A 25750-nucleotide genomic window follows, 5' to 3' on the forward strand; every position below is an offset into this window, starting at 1 on the left:
TGCCTCTTTGAAGAGGCTACCACAGGAGATAAAATTCATTGCTGGACTGCAGTGATTTTGCTTTAAAGAATTTTAAGGTTGATAAACTGTACCCTGTGGAATAATTTAAATTGAGCAACAAAACAAAATATATTGCTTTAAATTGTCAGAGTTGACCAGTAATAAATTTATGTTTCAGTGTTTGGAGAGTTCTTCAAATTGTTGTCAAAGAAATAATTCCTCTTTTGGTTAATAAATCTTAAATTCTCTCAGATTAGCTAAAAAAATAGAATCTCTGCAAATCACTAGTCAGGGTGAAATGATATCTTCTAGCTACAGAGCTTCCCAATGAAGGACTCGGGAGCAGCCAGTACTTAAGGGGTTATTGTCAATTCTTGAAGTATAAAGAATCCTAATAAGGATGCGTACGGTTCCTTTGGTCTCTCAGTAGGCATTTGAATTTATCTTTGCATGGATGGAAGAAGAATGGACACTCTTACCACAAATGAGTGTCATGAAGGTCGTGGAACAGTGACAAAAATTTGTGCTTTGAACACGAATGTGAGTGTGAGGGACAAAATTGAGCCAAGAAGAGTTTCTGTAGCTTTTTGATAATTCACTGGCTACCCAATGTCATGAAAATATTTAGGAAATGTGTATGGACTCAGTTTTAATTCTGAGCTGAAACAGGAATGAAAGATGGAAGAAAAAAAACCAAATTCATCTAAATGTAGTCACCTAAATATATAATTTAAAGGAGTAGTGAGCTTTATCCACCCATTATACACTACCCAATGAAAAACCTGATCATTAACTAGTTTTATACTGAAGACAAAGATTCTCTGGAGCAGGGTCAGAAATCTGTGCTCTGGTCATAATGAAGAGTGGGTGGGGATATGGGAGAGAGATTTATACTTGACCATGTGTGCCATGACAGGTGCTGTCACTTTTGTTTTCAAAGGACAAAAAACAACAAAACCCCACAATTTAAGCCTAGGAATGTTGTGCATTAAATCTAGTAAAAAATGAAATAATCCCTTCTGTGTTAGTAAAGTTGAATTAAGGAAATTAGTTTATAAGGAATTGGCTAAGGAATATAGTTTCATTGTTTCTGCGAATTTCTGAGCATTGCTTCATTTTAGCCAAGCTCTTAAAATACTTTGTCTTCCCGAATTCTAATATTTTATAAAGTAGGACAGTTGAAATAGGGAAAGCCAAGCTGTGAGTTATGCTGGACATGATGCTAAAATATAAAGCCTTCTGCTGAAATATAGAAAAATGAAAAAATGACATGGTTTTGTGTGGTTCAAAAATAATGTCTCCTGCTCTCAGTCTACTCAGCTTTAATTGCATTGCTACATTATCTGTTGCAGGACAGAAACTCTTGGGGTGACTTGTGTTATAAAAGGTTATCCAATCAGTAAGAACAGGACAGAAATGGGGAGTCAGAGGGAGTCAGCTGCTGTCCTGCCATTCCTCTGGAGATTTTCCTCCAACCCCCAGAGGGGATGGCAACTGAGGGCAGAATAAAATTCCACAGAAGGTAACAATCATGGCCATACTTTTGAGTTAGAGAAAATATTTTTTTTTTAAATTAACTTGTTTAGAAAGAAGATTCTGGCTCCCTTCCCTCAGTAGGTTGCCTTTCACATTTATGGAGTCTTTCCTTATGTTGAGCAGCGAGTGACTTATCTAGCATATCCCCCCACTTAAGTGTGAACTGGTTTTGGATTAGTATTCTGACGGCTTCAGAAAGAAACCAGCCAAATACACTGACTTTTGGACTTTTATATGAAGTTTGGTGGAGCCTGCTTGCCCTTGTTGGTTGAATGAGTGGAGACAGCACATAATCTCTCCTACACTGAGATGATGGTTTGTGACTCTGTACAAATAATTGTAAATTAAAAACAGAAAGCAAATGGAGGAAAAAAAAAACCAAAAAAGCTATAGTTTAAAAATTATTTGAACTATGGCATAAGTTATCTTTTCCTCATTGCACTACAAGTGTGATATTGAGACTACCAAATTGTACAAAGAGATTTTCCAAGACAGTATTTAACATCAGTGAGCCAGACTGGAAGAGCAGTGTGAAATCATCTAATGATGCATGACATAAGATTTTGTTTTGTAGGGTATGTAAGCACTGTGTTGATGAATGTCAAAAGTTCAAGTCTTACATGAATTACACAAAAAGAAGCTTTAGGACTTTCTCCAAACAAAATTTTGACACAACAGTCATTCATAGCTCTTTCACTGGGCTACTCAAAGGCTGAATTCTGCAGTCCATTACTCAGGCAAACCACTTTCTGTTCAGTAGAATGTGAAGCAGATCCCTACTAAACCAAATCTTCCCTCACATGCTCAATAGATTAGTCTTACTGAAATCTGAATAACAGACTCCATATTTGCTAATTAGCTGAAAATGTTTTGATTGCTAAAGACATACCAATATTTGTGGATATGAACATTTTTCTTCTATACGAGTGAAGGGAAAAATGTATTAGATGCCATAAGTAGGGAGAAAATCTGGGTTTAAATATTTAGAAATTAAATATAAGCATGTATAACTGAGAGAAAAAATATGCTTATGATTAGGTTTGTGTTAATGAATCATCAAATAGCAAAATGTACTGGGTCAGGTATGTATGTATATATATATATACATATACACACACATACACTTTAGTGTGTATTTCTAGAACGATGTTGGTTTGCAGATCGTATTCTCCACTAGATGGTTATGGTGCTATTCAATTGATTTGGAATAATGGCACCATAAATGTTTGAATTAGAGAATTTAGGTGACAAATTAGAAATATTTGTGTATAGGAGTTATATTGTGATGTTATATAGCAGGCTAAATACTGTCCTCTAATGTAGTTCCAGGGAAAAATGATTCAGACTTATTTCTGAATCATAGGTTTTCTTTTCCCCTTCTCTGTCTACTCTGAAAGAGCAACATAAAATGGTAGCACTTGCAAAATGGGTCTTTGAAAGAACACTTTTTCTCCCCTTCTTTTTAAATATCAGAACTGTTCCACTGGAAATACTTTCCATAGTCATACTTTGTTGCACAACTTTTTTTCTAGCTAATTAACTCATTGAAGTTAATTCATTAGAGATGTGGACACATTCTCATTTATGCTGCTGTAGATGTGCTGCTGACCTGTACCACTACTGTTCACCTTTTGCTCTCCTGCCCTGATCAGATGCCAAAAAAGACCAAAGCACTGCAAAGCTCTTGTCCCATCAGGCTGTTTGGGAACACTGGGAATTCCTGTTCTTTTTACACACATGATTGTGTCCTGCATGAGAACTCTCTTTGATTGCCTCTTCCAGTTCTTAAAATCTCTTCACGATTTGTATCTAGAATGACTCACTGAATATGCAAGATGTTTCATTTTCTTTGCCTCAGTGGCACCAGTTAAATCAGTAATATTCTGTATAATACTTTCAGATCTCTGATGTTTCTCTTGTACCTGTAAAAATAACATAAAGTGATCTTAGAAATGTGACTGTTCTCCCTTCCCTGTCAATTTGTCAGTGTCTGATAGAAAACACATCGTTGTATCAGGTTAAGAGTTTGGGGGTTTTTAAGGTATTCTGCTTATAAAGTAAAGAGAGAGGAAGAAAGAAATATAAATGCTTTTCACTAATTATGTTGAGCTTCAGGCCATTCTGAGTAAAGGTTTTTACTCTGTAATTTGTTCTCACCCCTGGGGTGTATAGGCCTCTATCTACATTTCCCAAATTTAAGTAGATAGTATTCAAATCATGAGAAATCAGACTTGTTAAACCTGTAGCTCCTTTCAAAACAGCTCTGTGCTGTTCAGGGAAATTGGTGCTACTGCTGCGTCCTGTGCTGGGGGCTTTCCAGACACTGCTTCTAAATGGTCCTCTTCCTTCCAGGGGGATTGAAAGACTTTCTGCTATGAGCTCATCTCTCTGTCTCTGTTCAAAGGGCAAGGATGATGTGTTTTAGAAATTCATGGATTTCTTGAAGTGTTGAGTCCCTGAGCATCTTTCAAATGAACACAGCACTGCATATGCTACCCTAAGCATGTATATTTATTTGACTTTTGTCATGTTGAGACTTTCTAAAATGCTTAAGACTTCCTATGCTTTATAAATAAAATGTGTGGTTTTGCATATGGAAGCTAAGCCAGCTATGTCAGAGTTGTGCTTTTGGGAGGATAGTATAGTTTCTGCTTCTTCAATTCAAATTTCTCACAAGGGCAAAGGGATGGAGCAGGGAGAAGGGAAACAGTACCAGCATTATTAGCCCTTCAAAAAAGGCTGGATTTGCCTCGTGTTTAGAATTGTGTATGAAGCAAATGCGTATTTATTTTAAAGTATTTTATTTTCATCTCTGATTCCACACTGCAGAAATTTGGGTATGTATAAGGACTGGGACAATCAGTACCCTAAATCTACTAGTATTCAGGTTTTATCAGTAGAAATTTGAAAACTGACCTTTTCTTTATGGTTTTCATTCATTTACTCTTGAGATTAATGCTTCTATTGTGATTTATTAATCAAAAATACATTTGTTTTTTAGAAATTTTGTTAACAAGTTCATGCTTCCTGCCCCTCATAGTCTGAGTTCATGTTTCAGGAGGATACAGTACAGCAGAAAGATTTTAAAGCAAATGTTTAATGCCTTAGTGATTTTAGCATTAGAACCCTGAAGCTTGGTAGCTGAAACTTGTACAGAAGGGAACAAATTCCCGTGGAGGATTACATAACCTGTTAGACCTGCTGCTGAGAAAGGGCCTGAGGTAGCCTGCCCCTTGCACCTTACTTATACAGAATCATACTATTTCCTTCAGGCTAGGCAAGGCAGAAAAGTAGCAGTCCAACTATTTTTTGGTATTAAACATCTGTATGACAGTGCTGAAGTAATTTTATTTCTCTGGCCATGATATTAATGATATATTAATAATATATCATTATTATATCTATTATATATGATATATTTATCTGGTTTTGATATTAATTTTTTCAGGCTCGATGCAGTAGCCATGAAGTTGCTGAAGCAACAGCAGTGGCTGCCCAGTCCAGGTGTGGCACTGAGAGCACTCCCCTGCAGGTGCTCCAGTAAGGACAGCTAAGTGCTGGGAGAGGTTCGTGTCCAGATTTTCAGAGAAAATGGGAGGGAAGGGGAAAATCAACTCTTCTGCCTGCCAGTCTCTAAAAATGAGAAGAGCCACAATTGAAATTTTGGGGTGGGTAAATTGATTTTGTTATGGCCCCTGATTAGCATAATTGTGTAACCACCCTAACACATTCCTGTTAACCATAAAAAGTTTTTTTCTAGGGCTTGAACAAGTACATCTCAAAGTGCACTGCCAAATGTCTTTGCTAGAAAAAAAATCTCTGAAATCTTTGGTTAACTTTGACTGCAGTTGTGCAACTGATTCTGTGGATTTAGCTGCATGAACTATTCATCCCTAATCTCAGAAATGTGTATTCTGATGAATAATTTCTAACAGAAGGTAAAAGACAGGAAGCAGGAGTGATATACTTGTCATGTGGAGTGTTTAAAAAACCCAGGGAGACAAAAGAGCTGTCTTGCATTTATTTCACTCCATAGGTTTGCATTAGCAGGGACTTGGGAAAGTAGTTCAAGAAACGTGTTTGTGCAATGAAGGCTGTTACCATAGCTGTTCTGGGGGGGACCAGGCTATTGCTGACTTGTTAAGCAGCTTTTACTCTTCAAAAGACAAAGCTGTGTGGAGTCTCTGAGAGCAGAATCCTAATGAGGCTGCTATACTTGTGCTTTTTTTCCCCCTCTCCTGTCAATCCCAAACCTTTGCAACATGTTGTGATCTGTTGAGAGATTCATTTAAAATGTGGAAGATGGATGGGTCAAAGGCAGGGTTCTGGGTGCTCTCCCCAGCTCCTTTATGGCCCTATTGCACCAGAAGGTCAAGCAGAGGCATTGCCTGGCCCTCAGCTCCTGTCTGTTCCCAGGATTCCATTTCAGAGAAGGTGTCTAGACAGTACTGCATGTGTGAGGGATGGTGCTGATGATTTGTGAAATACAGGAATTCTGATGTTGTATGAAGTTAGAAATAAAAATCAATCCGCAAAATGCATCAAATTAGTTTAGAAAACATTGAGTATGTACATTTATTGCCTGGAGAAATGAGAAATCTGTCATCTCTTTGGCAATGTCAGTTTATCACCCTGATCGTAGAGTTGCTATGATTTTCTGACTTACAAACTGTAGTTACAGATTTTTGTGATTCTCAAGGTAATTGAGGTACTGTAGAGGCCCTAATTTTTTGGTATTTTTGCTGATAGCATCAGGATCTGCAGTGGCTGCACAACTGGGAAGTGTTTGTGGTACAGAGAAAGGTAGGAAGGAGAACATTTACAGACCTTTTCTGTGGAAATAGAGAGAGAATTTCTTAAATCCCTGTGTGTACATTTTTTGTTCTGAAAGACACAAGACAAATATCCAGGTCTCCTGGAATATGTATGGACTATGGCTTGACTTGCTGGATAAATCATCTTCCACTGATAAACAACTGGAAATCTCAGCCTGCCCATCAGCAATTATAACATAACACATGTTGCAGTGACCTGGGTGTGGACTGGGTACTAATCACTAGGTAACATTTTTTTTGTTGGTTCAAGAATTAGGTAGCTAGTGTCACAAGTGGTATTTACACCCCTGCTATATTCCTGTGGGGAAAGGCATTAAGTCTTCCTATTGGTTCAAACATGACAGTTTTTCAAAAGAGATTTAGAAATCCTCCAGTTTTCAAATATGATCAAAGTTTGGGATCAAGTGAACAGTAAAAGAGATATTATTCAGAAAGATGATCAAGTAAATGCTAACACTAACTTTCAGAAGAACTAACAATCTGATTGTGTTAATGAAGGAATTTTGGCAATAGGTGGCAATAACTGCCCTGGTTCTGGCCAGGATGGAGTTAATTTTTTTTTGCAGTAACTGGGAGTGGACATGGCTAGGACCCAGTGGTTATTCTATACTCCTTAGATAATTGGCAGAGGACAGGGACTCTTTTCTGGGAAGAAGGGGTTCCTACTGGTCAAGAAAATTATGCAGGGAGCCATTGGTACTGTCTATTACCAGGGGTTTTTTATGTGTGGATTGTATCTTTTACCCTCTGTCATTAGCAGTGTTGATGTGACTGTTTTCTTTTTCTTATCCCATAGCTATTTCCAGTAAATTGTTCTTATCTTATCCTGTGTTCTTTGCTTTTGTGCTTTCAATTCTCTCCATCCTGTCACAGGAGAGTGAGGGGGACAGTGCTGTGAGGAGAATCTCAGTGGGGACACTGAATTGGGGGATACTGTTCCAAAATCCCAATAGCCTTATTTGGTGCCCAGTGATGGGCCTGAAGGGTTTGAGATGACAGGTCTGATGGGATGTACCAGATTGAATTTATGTCTGATAGTGCTGTTTAGGCAGTAATGAGCAGGCTCCTGTGCTTGCCATGGGGCTTGTTTCCACGATTGTCAATGAGAGTCTAGTGCTTGTTAGTGGCTGTCACTCCTTCCTGTGGTGCTGTACCTCTTGTCACCTCACTGTATTGTGCCTGGGGATGTTTTGATGACAGCCAGGGTTGTGCCTGGGCTGGCAGATATGTGCCTGGCTATGGCTGCTGTTTCTGTGTTGCTGTGCTGGACAGGCTGGCACTTCGGTCTCAGCTTGAGTTGAAGGGATTGTGACTTGTGAATGAGTAGACAACGGAGGAGATCTACTTACAGCCCACGGAAACTCCATGCCAGAGCAGGTGGATGCCTGATGGAGGATGTGACTCCATGAGACACCTGTGATGGAGCAGGTTTGCTGGCAGGACTTGTGATTCATGGGAGACGCACGCTGGAGCAGTTTGTGAGGAACTGGAGCCTGTGGGAAGGACCAGTGATGGACAAGTGCAGGGAGGACTGTCCACGGTGGCTGGGACACCAGGCTGGAACAGGGAAATCAAAGATTCCCCTCCAGCCCATGGTGAAGACCATGGTGAAGCAGCTGTCCTCCTGCAGTCCATGGAAGACTGTGATGTGGGCTATTCTGGGGGACTACAGCAGGAACTCTTTGCTGCAGCCAGGCTGGGGAAAAGAAGAGGAGCTCATTGCAACATTAAACCAGACTAACATGGCCCAAAAGAAGTGAAGATTGTAATGAAGGTACCTTTAAATTGCTGCAAGGCATGATTGGAGTTATGTGTTACAGGAATTATTGTGACAGAAACCACACAAACCTGTGGAGGAGAAGCCTTACAAGGAACAGTGCAGTAGTGACCTGACCCATGCTGGTTTGATGCCCAGTAACTCCATGTAGCACACCACTGTCCTGTCCTGAGTGACCACCACAAGAGAAGCAGCCCAAAGTCATGGGCTAAATAAATTCAATAGACATTTTGTGGGAATTTGTGTATTACAGTAAAGAAGGCAAAGGGGAATGGTGGGCAAGGAAGTTGTATTGCACAGTGTGGGATCATGATGTAAATAGTACAGGGTAAGGAATGGAATGTACTGGATTTGGCTGGGGTTTGATCTTCACAGCATATGGGGATGTGTTTTGGATTTGTGCTGAACACAGGGCTGATAACACAAAAATGTTTTTGTTAATGCTGAGCACAAACACAAAGCCAAGACCTTTTCTACTTGTGCTGCTACACTAGTGAGGAATTTGGGGATGCCTGGGAAGTTGGGAGGAGATACAGCCAGGACAGGTGATCGCAACTGACCAAATGGATATTCCAGACCATAGGAAATTATGCTCAGAATATAGAGTGCGGAGAAGGTAGGGTTTTGTCTTCCCAAGTTGCTGTAACCTGTGATGGGGCCCTGCTGTCCTGGAGATGGCTGAACACCTACCCACAGGAATGAATTAATGCCTTGTTTTGTTTTGCTTGTGTGTGTGGCTTTTGTTAAACTGGCTTTATCTCAACCCACAAGTTTTCTGGATTTTACCCTTCCCATTCTCTCCCCAGGATCCAGTTGGTGGGGGAGCAAGTGGCTGCATTGCACTGGGATGAAATCACAACAATAGCTTACATGCACTTATGTGTGTCACTTCTCATTGAAGACTTATGTGAGAAAACTTATAAATTCTTTTCTTGTTCTATGATTGCAATAACTAAGGAACTGTTGGTTTTGTTTTGGAAGTTCATCTAGCAAAGCATCACAGTTACAATCCAGTCAACACACAGAAATTGTACAGAGGAAAACAGACTGGACTGCTATCTTAAGAACATTATGTAGACAATATATTTTAGGTTTCTAGCTAGAGCCTCACATAACCCTACCTTTTATTAAAAAAAAAATCGATTTAAGAGGATTCCACTATATATCTGAAAAGTAGCCTGCAATGCGGAATTTAATAGGATTATGCTATTGATTCCATCTTTACAATGCTAGCTAGTATTTGGTACTTGTGAACTGCAGACTATTATGTGACTGAACACAAGGGAAGAGGGATTAGTTTGTAAAAGAATAAGCAGCTTTCCCTTAAACTGCCCTGAATCAAATATACACCTGTTTTGGTCTGTTTAGTAAATGCCAACTAACAAAACATCAGTGGCAGCACTCCCTGAAAATGGATATCTTCTTACAGTCACTTACTCAGCCTCCAAGTAGAAGGTAATCAACTCCCTTGTGAAGTCATATCTGTTGCTATAATGCATCTGTTTGTAGTTTCTTCAGAACCTTCTACCTGCATGTCTTTAATCAAAGAAAAGCTACTAAAAAGTTGTCTGGAAACCCATGTCATGTGTTGATACTAATGTATCTCCTGGCAATAGAAAGTGCTTTTGGCGATTTTTGAACTTAATTGAATAAATGCCCAATTGAAATATGGTTTCTATAAAAGTGTATTTTCTGGAATGTAATTCTTCTTAACTGAGAAAATAGTCCTATGCACTAAGTCACTTCCTGACACATCAGCATTCTCTGTTTATTATTACTACATTTAGTGACCATGGCAAATCCTTTATGTTTCCAAAACCTGTTGACCTCTGATGTCTGATACCCTTTGTGATGACAATTATTTCTATAGAATGTATTGTGTAAAACTTTGAGAAAAAAAAAAAGGGTTTTTAAATGAATTTCATATGAGATAGTCATCTTCTGTTTCTCCACTTCCTCTTCCCTCTTCTCTGTACTGAAATATTTGTCTTTGCTACTCAAATCTTTTCCTCTGCCTCTAGCACTGAAATATTTTTCTCTGTCTTTGTTAGTCAGGGTCTACTAAGCTGTTGCTTCCCTTTAGTTTTAGATGAATCTGCTTCTAGAAGGCAGATAGCCAGCTGTGAAAACACCAGTACAGCAGAGCTACATAGAACTTGCTAAGCATGAACACCAGCAAAATGCTGAGGTCCCAGAAAAAAAATTATACATCTCTCAGATAAATTTTGAATTTGCAGTCTTCCCTGACTCAACAGCCTATGCTGAACTGTATCAGAGAAATGGTTATAATGTCATCTTTACCTTTGAGGTAGGTGACAACAAGTTAGTTATCTGTAGAACAGTTCTCCTCTCCTTCCTTTTCAGTTTGGTTAATGAATGAGGATGTGGAGACAAAGAAACCTTCAATAACTCACACATTATCCCATCAGCTTTACCTTTCTGAAGGCTGCAGACGATGGTGGGTTTCAAACCTTCAAGAAATGAAGAAGCAAAGAAAAAGTTGAGTTAGGGCACCAAGGGACGTGAAGAGCAAACACCTGCCCAGCAGCTTTGCTGAATGCTCCTGCCCCTCCCAGCTGGTGTGTGCTGCTGTCAGTAGTGAGCCACTGCTGCATGGAGCACAGCTTGCTGAGAAGCCATGTGCCTTCAACACCCCTCAGCCTGAATTTAAACCAACTTGGCATCAACAGAGATTTTTAGAGCTCAGGTATAAGGGTGGCCATCTTTAGTTCAGCTTTTCTGCTCAAGCAATATTAGTTTGTCTCTTTATGGCTCCATCATGTCCTCATTCAGAACAAAGTGTGGTGACAGGAGGTGAAAGGAAAAACAAGCCAAAGCCAATGACCTTTGTAGTTATTAGGGCTTAAAGCTATGTGCAATGTGAATGCTTATGTAAATCTTACTGTAGAAATGATTTATTTTTCCTTTTCCTTTTTTTTTTTTGGTGGAAACTAGTGGAAACTAATGTTATTGAGAAGTGTCTAGCTTTTGTGCTACTTTATTGAATTAGCATTTAAAGTACTTTGAAAATCTGAGACTTTATTGAGTATCTTTCTCTGTGGCTGGCCTGTCAGTCCTACGTCTTGAATACACATATTAAAAGCAGGCCAGGAAACTGTTGCTTTTGCACAGTAGAAGGGACAGCACTTAAATTGCTTCTTGGGGATTTTTTTTAAGAAGTCTGTTTGCCAAATGATATATGTGCAATTAATGCTGATGATTGCTGCTAAATCTAATATGAACTGTAAGCATAAAGCCTCCCATTTCTGTTGAGCAAGAGGGAGGTAGTGCCAGGTAATGGCATTCAGTCAATGTTCTCTGTCTCATCAGTCAAGAGAAAGGGTAGAGGGGACAGTGTATCACTGCTAGCTATAAAATATATCTGGAAACAATATGCCTGAGTGCATGGGCTCGGGGAGGACACGGAGAAAACATCATGAAGTGTATCCTGTCCTTTATATGTTTCTGGCAATGAAAGTTGGATTTATTAGCAGTTTGTTGCTACAGTAAAAAGCATTCACAAGATTTACAGCTGAAACAATAGCTGCAGATGTTCACTTCTCCTGTATTTATTGAAGGTTTTGTTGAGCTCATGGCATCCTTTGAGTAATTGCCATCTGAGGCATGTTTTGTAACAAGGACTGTGTCAGAGTTCTGTGTCACCATATTTCATAAAGTTCTATTAGGTCTTTAGAAAAAGGCAGTTCAAAAACATTAACAAAAACAAATGTGTGGGCAAGTGGTAAAGGTGATAACTAACTGGCTGCCAGTCAGAATTTATGCATTTAGAGATCATCTCCTCAAGTTATGATGGGTTTTACATTTTGCTTAAACACAGAGTAACCATTGTCTTATTGTTGGAATGAGTTTCCAGAGTGTGCATTGAAACAGCCCAGAACATTCTCAACCATTTAAAAAGAAGACAGAGAACTATACTGTAGTCTGAGGTATTTTCCTTTCCTCTATAGCAGAGAGAAAAGGTAATAATGTGTGTAAATAATGGTAATAGAATAACACTGTTTAGCTTGCTAGAATTCTTGCAGTATTTAAGACACACACTTGTAAAATTGAGGATCTTAGTGTTTGGCTGAACTTTGTAGAAGTTAGAGAATTAAAGGTAACTTTGAGTGTATCAAATGTGTTCTATTCAGTATCATTCTATTATTCTTTTTCCTCCTTTCTTATGGTTTTTGAAACATAATTTAACCCAGAATCTAAAGATTAAGCTAGGTCCGTGATTTGTACAAGTTGTTTCCATAAATACCCTGTGTGAGGCCACAAAGTCTGGCAGAAGACCAGTTTTACTGTTATTGCACAAGTGTCATTGATTTGTATTTAGTGGGGAATAAAAAGTAGAAAAATGATGTAATTTTGAAACCAAATACTCATAGAACTCATGTATTATAAGGAACATACTTTCTGTATAGCTAATTTCAGAGCTCTTATTACTTCATCTACATTGAACTTCTATCCTTTGTAAAAAAAAAAAAAAGTCTAATTTAAATTGGTTTGGTTTGGCTTTTTTGAGTATACCCATTTCAAAGTGCAGATCTTCTGACTTTTCTGATTTTTCCCATGAAGTGAACATGACCCTTAGTGATTTGCATCTTGCTAACTCATTTGAATTGTGTGTTTAGATCCCAGCCCCCTTCCTTCAGTATCTCTAATGGTGTTTTGCCTTTACATTCTCTTGATCTGAAAAGGTGCATACTAAGGAGTTGTCACTCTAATATTTCAAAGCCTAAAATACATTGTTGACTTATTCCCTAGTATTTCAGACAGTTCATTTTTTTCCTGTCACAGAGGAAAATAAGCCCAAACCTTAGGGAGGGAAGCTGAAAGACTTGGTTTTAATCCTGTATATTGTCATAAGTTTTCTTATCTTTGTCTGGAGGATTAGACAGGATTTTTAATGGCTATTTGTGTTAGCAGCAATAGGGTCCCCAGCTGAACCCCAGCACTGCTCTGGGAGGTGTGGCCACTTCCAGGGGCTCTCAGGGGCCCCCAGTGCAGCACTCAGCTCCTCAGGGGCAGCAGGAGCCAGAAGACTTGGGAATGAGCCTGGGAAGAAGGCAGGAAGGTGGTTTTAGTTTTGGGGGTTTTTGTAATTTGTGAGGGAGCTCCCTGTCCTTATCTACACCCTGGAGATTTTTTTTGTCTTACAGTGTTTCCCTGTTCTGCTGAGAAGGGCAGTGAGGGTGGCTGACTGACAGCCAGGGCTAACCCACCACAGATCCATCTGTAACCCTGATTCTAAAAAAACAGCACCAAACAAGCAACAAACCCCCACAACTCCAAACAAACAAAAAAGGCTGCTACTGAAAATGTAAAAGAAAAAACGTAACAAGAATGATGGCAATCACTTCTATTTCCTTTTCAGAAGGAAATGAAAATGCTGCTGTTTACAAATGCCAAGAAAATGCCTCCAGCATTTTAAATAAGACTCTAAAATATTACATTAAAATTAGCATTTTCCACCAGTTTCTTTTTTTAAAAAAAGAAAAACACCGAGACTAAAATAATTACTATAAATAAAATATTAAAGAGAAGTCATTTTTATTGCATTGCCTGTATTAGCAATGTAATAATTTCTTTTGAAGAATGCCATTACCTCTAGTAAATATTTAGTCTCTGTGCTTGCTCAAATCCAAACTGACTGTATCTGAAATCAGTTGGACAGCCAAAAGCAGTGAACTGTTGATGCACGTGATAAATGGTATGTAATTATTTAGGCATCTTAGTACAAATCCATTTCCAAATAAAGCAAAGGACACTCAGTTATGGAAATGCTACAAGTCATCGTTTTGGGGCTTGGCTCAGGAATCACTAACTTCCATTTGGGCACCAGATGGAATGTAGAGGAGTTAGCAGGAGTTTGGTATTCCTACAGCTGCTGTTAGGACAGGGAGAGGACATGAGTAATGCCATGGCAGCAGTTTTGTTGTTTTGGGGTTTTTTTCTCTCTTTCCCTTCTTTGCACAGATCTTCTTGCACTGGTCCATTGTGGAAGACAGTTTTCAAGACAGTTACAAGTCACTGTAGCCACATGGGTTAGATCTGGTTATGCTGTGAGGGCCTGGAGAAGATTATGTTCAGAGCAGCTTTTGTGAGTTCTTTCACTCTGCCATCTATGAGTGAATATTCATAGATCATTTCGTTTCACATATTTACTGGATTTTCTGTTTTCACATTTTAAGTCTTCATTTGAAATAAGCAGGATAATTTGGAGAAAACATTTTGATTACAGCCAGAAGCTATAAGTATTTCACTAATTAATAAAATAATGCTGCAAGATGCAAATGATTAAATGGAACATGTTTTAGATACTTTAAATTACATAACTTAAAATGACATATTCTTTCACACTCCCAGATGGAACAAAACCTTGATATATTGAAACTTACATTTTTTGTTTCTCAGTGACTAAAATGATTTATTTTTCCCCTTTTTTTCTCCAGTGGGATACTGTAGGAAATGGCCTTCTTTTGCTGAAAGCTAAAATACAAGGATTAAGCCATTAGGAGAAGAGGTAGGCAACTTGGTTTCCAGTTTTATCTTCAGCTTGTGGACTATTTGTTTAAAGAATGATGCAGTCTCTTTAATTATCTTGAAAGATCACAAAGAAATCATAAGTGATAAAGCTGAAAATAGGAGGCATCAGGGTCAAGAAATATGATTTAAGATTATTGTGAATACAAGTCAAGTCTCATTGTACTTGCCCTTACTTAAAAGGTCAAGAATGATTTTTGTTTAAAATTCTGATTGCTTTCTATTTGAATAATGGAAACAGGAAATGAAAGGTATAAAAAAAGCTGGTTAATGCAAAACAGTTAAAATGTATGTTTTCCTTCAGTGCTGTAAAAAGGTTTGTGTTGCAAGAACAATATTATTCTCAGAGTTTATTGCATCTGTATTCAATTTCTGCTGCTTTCCTTTCTAAAACACAAAGTTCAAGCTGCATTACTGTGCTGTGAGAATTTTATCAAAATTGAATGCAGCTCTATATTTGCATCTTGGCAGTCTGGGAAGGAGGGTCACACGTTTACAATAAGTACAAAGCACTTTGATGTTCTCTTTTGTCCCTGAGAAGAGGGCAGACTGTGTGAATGGTTTTGATAGCTTTTTCATGACAAGCTTATGTGAAACTGAACTGCAGACCCTGCTTTGAAGCAAAGTCAACAACAAGGGAACATAGATTTTCAGTTAAAAATGAAAAGATTAAATAATTAAAAATAGAAATAAGGGTAGAAAAAATAGATTAAGCAAAGCAGATAAATACATAAGTAAGATTAATTTGTGACTTGGCATCCTGGGCATTGATTATGGCTTTCTTATGTTCCTGGGAATTTTTTTACAATGCTATTGAATACACTGTTTCTGTGTTGGGATCACTTCATTTTTTCTTTTTAAATCTGGTGGACCAAAGTACCAAGCCCAGCCCTGATATTATGTTCACAGCTGGAAGGTTCTATAACAATCTGAACCTATTTCCTCTTGGAATAAAAGTGCATGTGTTGTGGTTATATTTTGATAATACATCTCTACAACTAATGTTCAGATGTTATTTGCTGCCCTTACTGTCATCCTGTTTGCAAGATGACAAAGGGTAAATTAAATTATATGGATTCTTTGACATAGTATGTGATTTTTTTCAAGTGGTATTTTGACATTAACTTGTGAAATAACTAGTGGAAAGTAATTACAAAATTACCACCAGGAATTGTAAAATAGATCGTTTTGTCAACTAACTGAGAAAACTTGGAAAAATATGTTTTGTTTTTAAAAGAAAAAAAAATTTACTTAAATAATCTTGTTAATATCTACTAAATACTGTAAAAATATGAGGTCCAAAAATATTGTTACTATAGAAGAGAATGGTGTACATTCCTTGCTTAAAATTATATTTGCAATTGAAGAGTTGAACAGCAAAAAAGAACATTTTCTGTCCTAATCTGCTACATTGGAGTCTGGGAAAAAAAAATCAAGGTAGAAGCAGATTTAGTATTATAAAGAACAGCTGCTAAATATTTGCACTTCATCTCTCAGTACTTTGAGACTGAACCACACCAGAAGTATAAGGTAGTCTTAGGGATATTACAAAGAGTATCATAAGACAGATGGCAGCACTTCCCTGCACCTGCCTTAGACAGATGAGCTGCCTTTCTTTGGATTTGTTTCTATTTCTTTAGAGTAAGGCATCTTGAAATTCAGTTATGTTTGATTTGGGCTGTTTAATGCTAGTGGTTATAAGACAGCAAAATTTTGGTAATTCCACTGAGGTCATCAGAATTATCTCCTTGTATCAGCAGAATATGATTTAAATATTTAAACTCCAGAAAATCTTGTAAATCTCCTTTGTAGGTTTTTATTTGCCCAACACATTGTAGTCATTACACAAATTTTGTATACTGGCATAGTTTTTTATTGACTTGGAAGAATTATTAATTCATATTTCATAACCTTAGCTCTGTTAAGATGAATGGACCCTGGCAAAAGGAGGACAAGCATTGAAGAGATCAGAAAGTCTTGCTGTAACAGTAGTATAGGTACAAATGAATAAATAGAATAGAAAAGCAAATAAAGGACTGAAGAAATGAGTCAGAATCACGCAAATGAACAGATGCCCTGCAATCAATATAAGAAAAGATGGGTATTTAATTAAACAAACAAACAAAAAGTAGATTCGGCTAAAAATAACATCTGCAAAGTTTATTTTATGGTATCAGAGCAGCAGGTGTTGTTATGTGGCAGTAGCTTAACTCTGCTTTGAAAGTATTTTTCAAAAGCCAGATTGTGACAGCACTACTTCAGCTGTCATGTATCCTGCTCCAAAAGTGGTCCCATTAGCTTCACTTGAATTCATGCAATGTTTCTGGTGATTTCAAAGGGAATAGGTGTTGCTGTACAAACTTGAGAACTCCATCTGAGTATCACACATGCCAGCTAGAACAGACGAGAATGACAGGTTGCAGGTCCTCTAGTATTTTTACTTTAAACATGGTTGTTACTGCCCCACAGGGTGGGAACAGTAATCTTGAACCTCAAAAGATATGCATCTAATTTTTTTTGGGAAAATAAAACCAGCCAGACCTTCTTCTTAACTCTAGTTCCTGCTACTTAATGCCATTCAGGTGAAAATTTTAAGATGCACCTTATTTGTCCCCTGACTAGAAGCTTCAGCCCTTTGCTTGTAAGGATCAAATATATCCAAATGAAAATGAAAGACCTGATCTTCCACAATACTGATGTTGGATGTACTTCCCTGAAATCAGCATCAAGAACACAGGAAGCTGTAAAAACCTCTTAATTCTGTGGTCTGTTTGTCTAAAGAAACCCAGTGATGAAGAATTTGTCCTTGATTTTGAAAGAAGGAGAATGCAAGTAATTTCCTCTCCTAATGAGGTAAATGTGATTTGCTTTTGAGCTCTGCAGCAGCATTAGAAGGGACCAGTGGTGAACTGTGATGTGTGGTAGATCATAAGCTTCTATTAAACTCTGAGATAGTGAAGCATACTGGTGGGACTGGCTAACACAAGAGTAGAGGAGTGAGGTGAAAGAAGCAGCTGACAGAATGTATGGCAGCAGCAAACAGCTACGGCCAGTGTTTGCTGCACTCCTTGCTCCAGAGGATTTTAGAAACAAAGCAATGTTTCACCTTCTTTGCTGAGAAGCCCTTGGAACAACCTCAAACTGCAGTACTAATAGTAAGAGTTTGAGAGTAAAACAAGAAAATGAACTGTAGCAAATCTAAGGTTAGCATAGTATTGCCTTAGAGTCCTTGGGAAACTAAGAAATTAAGTGACTGAGTGAATGGTTGTGGAGCATGACCTTGCACTAAATCAGCCCTGATTTCAAGGGAATAAAAGGTAGTGACTGCAAATACTGCTTTTATTTGACTTTGTGGAGAACGCTCATATGATGCCACTAAAGACATGCAGAACTACACTGGTCATAAATGCAAAGTAATGAATGCACTTAAGGACAAGCTAAAACAGCTCCACTGATATATGTTCAATGCTGGGCTCTCATTCAGCTCTCAGCAGTTAGGAAAGACAGCTTGATATTGCATTCAAAAACCAGATGAGGCCAGGAGCAGGAAAGAAGAGCAGTGTGGAAGATGGGAAGTTCTTAAAAGAAAGATGAAACTGACTCTTCAGATGAAAAAAAAACAACTGGTGAGGTGAAATATGATGGAGATTTAAGAAATCATGAGAGTATAGAAAAGGTGAATGGGGAGTGATTGCTCACTGCTTCTGACAATGCTGGTTCTAAAAGGTGCCCAATGCCATTATTCAGCTGCAGTTCTAAAGTGGAAAAATAATATCTCTTTTCCCTCTTGGGGAGAGGTTAGTCATTTAAACTTATGCTTTCTAGAGGCAGGGAGTCCAAGAGAACAAGAAAAAATTTGAAAAATCCAGTGTCCATTAGAGGCTATAAAACATCTTCCCTAAACCTGATTGTCAGATGCTTGTATGGTATTGGAGGGAGGGGGTCTTTCTCCTGGCACATGTTGCCTGTCACACTTCTGCTCTTTTCCTGAACACTGTGAGTGACTTGTTGGAGGTGGGGTAACAGGGGAAGTAAATCTTTGTTCTGATGATGTAAATAAGTTTCTCCATTTATATATTTTAAATCTACTTTAAAATTTATGTGTCCTGAAGAAAAGAAGTGTAACAAATTTCTTATTAATCAGGGCAACTTTCAGAGTTACAGCTGATGGGAAGACGTTGTTCAAGTGCACCTTGAAGAAAAGCAAGGCCTGGCCTTCAGCAGTAGGCATGGATCTAGTAGTTTTGGCTCTCTGCTGATGTTGTGCTCTGTAAGTGCCTGAATTACTTTGGTAACTGCATATGCTGTGAAACTATGTGACAAAATGGAGCAAAAGCTGAAATTAAAGTTCTGCAAATCGCCTGGTTTACTGAGTATGAATGCTTAGACCTGGCAGCTCTGAATGTCTCTGATCCAGATGAAATTGATTCACAGTGAGCCTAAACCATGCTGGTTATGAGTGGGAACAGTGTGTAAGTGCATCAGCTTTTAAAAGGCAGCATTAGGAATAGGCACCAGCTGATCAAAAGTTTCTGGGCCCATGGGAGGGCTCTGCTATCTAAATAGTATTTCAGTGCCCAATGTAATTTGTGGCTTTATCCCTGTAATCTAAATAACTATTTCTCTAATTCTCTCACTTTAACTTCTTCTCAGCTTATACTGAAAGAAAAATCTCTCAATGCTGTTACTTTCTTTTCTTGTCTTCACTGGTGATTCAAAATACCTGAACAATAATCAAGTTGATTGCATCCATTCCTTAAATTTAGTAAAAGTTTAAGTTCTGGTACAGCAGATCTGGGAAAGGTTTTTAAATATTAGCTCTCTGCCACTTCTGTCTTCAGTAGAATGGCTTGTCAGTGAACTTCAAAAGAAGAAATTCTCTTAAACATCCAGTGTTCTCTGCTTGTCAGAGACCTGTTTGCATCTGTGACTGTCCCTCTGATGTCACTCTAGCCAGATGTATTTGAGAAATGATTTTTCCTGTAGTCTTCCATGCAGCTCTTTCCAATCATCTGTAACAATCCTACAAATTGATCTGATGACTCCATTGTTAGGGTGGGGATCACACTGTTATTAGGCTTGGGATAGCCAAAGATAACTATTAGAATGAAAAGATGTTCTCAGTGTTAGACCAGCATGAAAACGGTAGTGACAGCAGGTGTATCGAGATGACTACTGTCACCTGGATTTACACTGTCATAAAAAAAACTTCTTGTTTTGGATCTAAAATTTGTTAATGGACTGTAAACACAGGAATTCTATTATGTTTTTTTTTTTTCTTTAGACAATTCTCTGTGTATATAATTCACATGTATTTAGCTGTTACATACTGTTTTTTACTTTCACAAAAACTATGTAATATTCTTCTGAATGCTGTAGTTTGCTGTTATAATGTTTACAAAGTCTATTTTCTTGAACTTATGTGCTAAGTCAGACTTTTGCATAGAGGCCTACAGAATAAAAGTTAAGTGCAGGTTTATGCTAACATGCAATTATTTTGCAGGCTTAATGGTAAGGTAATACTTTAAAAGGAAAAAGTAGAATCAAAGGAAATACCATAATGATGGAAAAACTGGACAGCATGTAATACATTTTCTTTTGTTTTGCCTAATGGTACTAAAGATATGCAACCTTTCATATATTGATTCTACTGTTCTCTGGCTTCGACAAGGATGTAACATTGTAGTAATCTTTAATTTCTTTAACTTACTTTCTGATAATTATATTAAGATGCCTATGTTGCCTTATTCTCTCAACTAAATAACTAAACAATAGTTTTTAATTGATGAAAGGTATACTGGAAAAAAAGATTTAAGTCATTATTATCTATTGATGGAAAGCAGGTAAAATACTTGAAACACATGATTTTCTAAGATCTGCTTTTATATAATGATATTTTTAAAACATATTTCAAATATGTTTTGAAACACATTTCAAACAGAGAACAATTTTTTTTCTTGATGCTTGGTTTGTATTTTTCAATTGTGATTGTTTTTATAAATGGCCACTGAATAGTATTTTTAGAAAACCACACTTCATTCATATTATAAATGTCTACATTAAAATAATTTAAAGGTTATCATCATGATAGCCAGTCTCATTAATTCAATAATAATAGATTACATAAACTCTTATTCATCAGAAAAATGGATTTAGATATTTGTCTGTATTCACCAATTCTTCTGTTTAGTATTCTTATTTATTCATTTGAAGTGGAATAACTTAGACCATCTGAAGCAAAGTATATTAGTATATACCAAGCAGAACTACTGTTTAATTTTGGTTTTGGTTTTGTGTTTTTTGTTTATGTTAATATTTTGTGCTTGCAGCAGCACCCAACAGACCAACAAGTCTGATGTAAAATTGTCTTACTTTGTCCTCCCATAGCTTCTTCCTTAAGAAAAAAACTCTGGAGCTCCACAAATTAGGCAAGAGAGCAGAAGTCATGGAAAGCAGGTCTTGATTTCTTAGGAGGGTGTGAGTTACTAGTGCTGTGGTAGTATATAAACCTTTACCTTCCTTATAAAGAAGGGGTTTTTTTCTATCTGAAGAATTTTTAGAAGCTGGGAGTCGATCAGAGAAGTAGCTGGTGGCCCTCGCAGTTCAGTGTCACTGTTAGGGTGTTTTTGGAGCTTCCTGCTGTGCTGTATGAAAGCTGTGTTCCCCTCTGAAGGAGGAACTCGTTAACACCTGGCCCTGCTGAATGCTCCCTCACACAGCAAAAGGACAAAGGTTTGTGCACCCCTTCACTGAGGCTCGTGAAAAATCAATTTCCCACTTGTCACAAAATGGTCTATAGCTTTGATATATAGCTGCAAACCCCAGCACAATATCCAAAAGGAGATATTTGTGTCCCCTGATGCTGTTCTGGTTGTTAGGAGCAGATGCCAATGTGTGCCATGTCCCTCTTCATCCTTAGCTTGTCCTTTATCTTGACTGGTAAGAGGTTCTGAGGGCCAGGAATACATCCAGGATCCCTGATTCCCAGAGAGGGTTCTGCCCAGAAGTACTTCACCGTCACTCTGTTGTCACTGTTGAGATGGACACGTGACACACACACACACTTGTGCGGTGACAACAATGGCTTCTTCTTTGTTACAAGTTGTTCTTAAGTTTTATACCCTTAACAGAGCATGATCTTAAGTCATTGGTTACATCAAACCAGCTCATTATATCTTTTATCTGCGGGGTTCCCAGATGAAGGAAGGAAATGATGAATCTGACTCCATGTATTTAGAAGGCTAATTTATTATTTTATGATCAATACTATATTAAAGAATACTATACTAAAACTATACTAAACTATACTAAAGAATGCAGAAAGGATACAGACAGAAGGCTAAAAGATCAATCAAAAACTTGTGACTCTTTCCAGAGTCTTGATACAGCTCAGCTGTAGTTTTTTACTTACTTGGCCAGTAAATAAAAACAATTCACATGAAATAACCACCTGTTGGTAAACAAGGTCCAAACCACATTCCAAAGCAGCGAAACACAGGAGAAGCAAATGAGATAATATTGTTTTCCTTTTTCTCTGAGGCTTCTCAGCTTCCCAGGAGAGAAATCCTGGTGAAGAAATTTTTCCAGACAATATGACGGTGACAATTTTATTAATTGGACAAAGCAATAGCTTATTATATTTTGTTGGTACAAAGCAATTAACGTCAATAGTTAATTGGCATGAGTTTACAACAAATTATTAAGGCACCACATATGCTGCTCACTAAGGCACGTATCCTCTGACTGCAAGTATCCCTTATGTGTATATTTTATCAGTTTCCATGCTAATGGCCTTGCTTTCTTCCTTGCTATGGGTAAACTCGTATTTTATCAATTTCTGCTTCTGTTAACTCAGTTGTTTGGCCTACAGACCAGCTGTAAGCACAATGTAAGCACATCCAAACTCTATGGGGCTTCTGCCAAATGGGACATCCCAATTTTTCCCACTTTAATGCTCACCCATTGTGCATTGGTCTAGCTCAGGAAGAACTCAGTGGCTCTCAGGGAAGTGAAGAAAAACAACCTCCTGTGTGTCTGGTAGAAGCACTGCCATGTCCTTCTCTGGTCCATACCCTGATGTGCCTAATCCGTGGAGCAATACCAGAAAATAACATGGAATCTCGCTGCCTTTCCCCATGTTGTTTGTCATTTTCATGCACACATATTATCTACACACAGACTTGTGCCCAGGAAGACAAGGAGAAGGAATATTGCTATATCTGACCAATATTCATGCTGAGGATTGCTCTGCTTTGTATAAAATACTTCTCACATTTGAGGTTGACCCCTGTTTTTAATCTAGAGAAGTTTGTTAATATGTTTGCATGATCTTGTGATCTTTCAAGAACTCCTTGTACATTGCTTTCCCTTTAGATAATAATAAACATTTGTTCTCTTCTTTTAGTAATGATATAAGAAGAAAATAGCAATATCATATGTTTATTAATTTATGCTAACTCCTGGATTAATTTTAGGCCTAAGCCTACAAAATGAATCATGCAGCAGATGTTGCTTTTTTGTTACCTACTGTAGGAGTCAGGCTGAATGACTACAAGAGTGAAGAGGTAGAATAACCTACAGATTGTATCCATCTTTCTTCCTACTCCTTGAGTTATTTTTGTTTTTTATGGCCATAGACCTAGAAATGTGTAATGGAATACTGCCCTAATCAATAGCACTTAATAGAATATGATTGCATTAAAAACTAAGAAGAAATTTTAAAAACCAAAAGATCTCATGTTGCTGAAAGGTAGAGTTTAAAACACAGTGGATATGTTTGTGTTCTGTATTTTAAAACAAGCTGACTTGTTTGTACTATGAGTAATCTGCAGATTAATTGAATATTCACTGGAAATATATTAAAAATGTCAGTATATTCAGTAATTTATGAACTATATATACCTCTAAATTCTAATCAATTCTGCAGAATGTTTTATCATAGAAAAGCTACTAAATACACTTTATCAAATGAATACATACATTTTTTCTGTCCTTTTTATTCTTTTGTATGTGTTGAACAATGATTATAGTGCAGTTTGAATTAAAAATATATTAGTAATCATAATGCAGTAAATTATGCAGGTTACAGAATTAGAACTGTTCAGGCAGTGGATTTAAACAAAACTCTTTAAACATGTATTCATTCACCTTTTAAGATTGTATTTAGTCATGGATTATTACTATCTGAAGCTTTCCTGCATTCTGTTCTTAAAGCCTATAATTTCCTGCTGATGAAGACAGCAATTAAAATAAAATTCTAAGGTGTTCACAGAGACAGACTGAAGAGTCCAGGAGAAGAGTATTTGGTCTCTAAGAATAAATTGCTTTTTTTTTTAAAATTGTCTACCAAGTAGCTTGAAGACAGTGAGGTGATTACATCTATAATTCAGTTCCTGTAAAGCAGGAGCTAATGTGTAACTTGTGTGTTTTCCCTCTCTACACAGGGACTGTATCTTGTACAAGGACATGGGGTAAATGCAAAGGCTGTATCAGAAATGAGCATCTGCTGCTTCATGCAGCAAATGAGATTTTTCACAAAGTTTATAGAAAAAATAGGCTACAGAACTGAACCTTGCTCCTTCAAAGTCTTCACTTATTGATGTAAAAGTGAACAAAACTAGAGGTTTAATTATCACTATCTCAAATATTTTAAATTCAAGCAGGGTTTTTCTATTTAATCTTGTTTGTTTTTAAAGCTTATTCACAGCCATGGGACTGGACACCTTGCTGATTCACATGAGAATCTTGTTTTACTGTTTCATTTTAATACTCTGATTCTTGGGTACAGTCAGCTATTCTCCCAGGATGTTCTAACTTGCGTCTGATCTGTCAAAATCCATACAAATATGTGAAACAAGTTGAGGTTTACCTCTGTACTGAGAGAACTTCCTGAAAGTAGGAAGGAGAACCAAAACTTCCGTGTGTCAAAGCTATGTGTCATTTAGCTAATATAAATAATCCAGGAGGAGAATTTTTTCCTTGATAAAAAGGAAAGCTAAAAATATGGAATTAATACTCGCCCTGGATTTCAGGTCCACGTTCTCCTGTATGGCAAATTTAATTGCACCTGCATGACAATTCTAAAATAAGAAAGGAAATACTTTGTTATCTATGTTGAAACAAGATTTAGATTTTGGTATATTACCATTTTTCAATTACATTTATAACTTTAATTATGGAATTCAATTTTACTAAATTTATTAAATTTTACCAATGCATTTTTTTTACTGGCTAAACTTTTCACTTATTCATGACAGCATGCCTGAGGATTATTCAGTGTTGCCTGTTAATTTTAGAAGCTTTTTTATTCTGCTTATACATTTTATCATAATGAGACTGTGCTTTATCTTGAAACCACGTCATTTAGGAAGCATTTTGGTGAGGTCACCCTTGCTTTCTTCAAAGACTATTTATACAACAGTTCTCTTCAAGCTTCTGCAACTTTGCTCCTAGAACACACAGCCTCTCTGCTCTACTTTATGTTAGTATTCGTGGATTTTTGCCATCTGCTCTTCTTGCACAGCTTGCTTATTCTTTTCTTGTGAGTCATATTTAAAAACTGCAGGCATTGGAGTGTCATCCCAGGCTGTGCTGGTTGGTGACCTTCTTTCCTGTAAACCTTGAGCTGACCACATTTTGTATTGTTTATTTTTGTCCTCCATTCTTGATTCCACCAAGAGCTTCAGAGGTTCCACTCCTTGTTTCTCATGATAGCACAAAGGCATCCTGCATTAGGCTTTTCCCACTCCTTCTGGTTCTTAACTGTGAGCATCTGCCTCAGGACTGAGGCTGACAATAATAAAACTGTTTAGATGGAGTCCCAGTGAAATGAAAAAGAGGACTTGACCAGATCAGCAAAAAGTTTATAATTCTACCTATCCTAAAAAAATAGCATGAAGAGAGTTTTCTTTCAGAAGGTTTCTTGGTGATTTGAAATTTTATGTCTGAGCTTCTAAAAGTGTCTTAGAATTTGTTTTCGAGTTTTAACATCAAAGAAGGAGGAAAAAGACCCATGTTTTATAGTTATAATAGAGACCCATGATGAAATTAACTG

At 37.4% G+C, this 25750-nt stretch overlaps 1 protein-coding gene across 3 annotated transcripts in view; it reads left to right on the plus strand.

The window, feature by feature from the left end:
* PCDH10 (protocadherin 10) overlaps window positions 1-25750 on the plus strand; it is a 237785-nt gene that overhangs the window by 97933 nt on the left and 114102 nt on the right. For all 3 annotated transcript variants that reach the window (XR_010360721.1, XR_010360723.1, XR_010360722.1), the window contains exon 5: window positions 14607-14677. The gene's annotated coding sequence lies outside the window, so the exon portion shown is untranslated. The remainder of the gene's footprint in view (window positions 1-14606; window positions 14678-25750) is intronic.

This window comes from Passer domesticus, chromosome 4 (assembly GCF_036417665.1).
Source record: "Passer domesticus isolate bPasDom1 chromosome 4, bPasDom1.hap1, whole genome shotgun sequence".
NCBI classification, from domain to species: Eukaryota; Metazoa; Chordata; class Aves; order Passeriformes; family Passeridae; genus Passer; species Passer domesticus.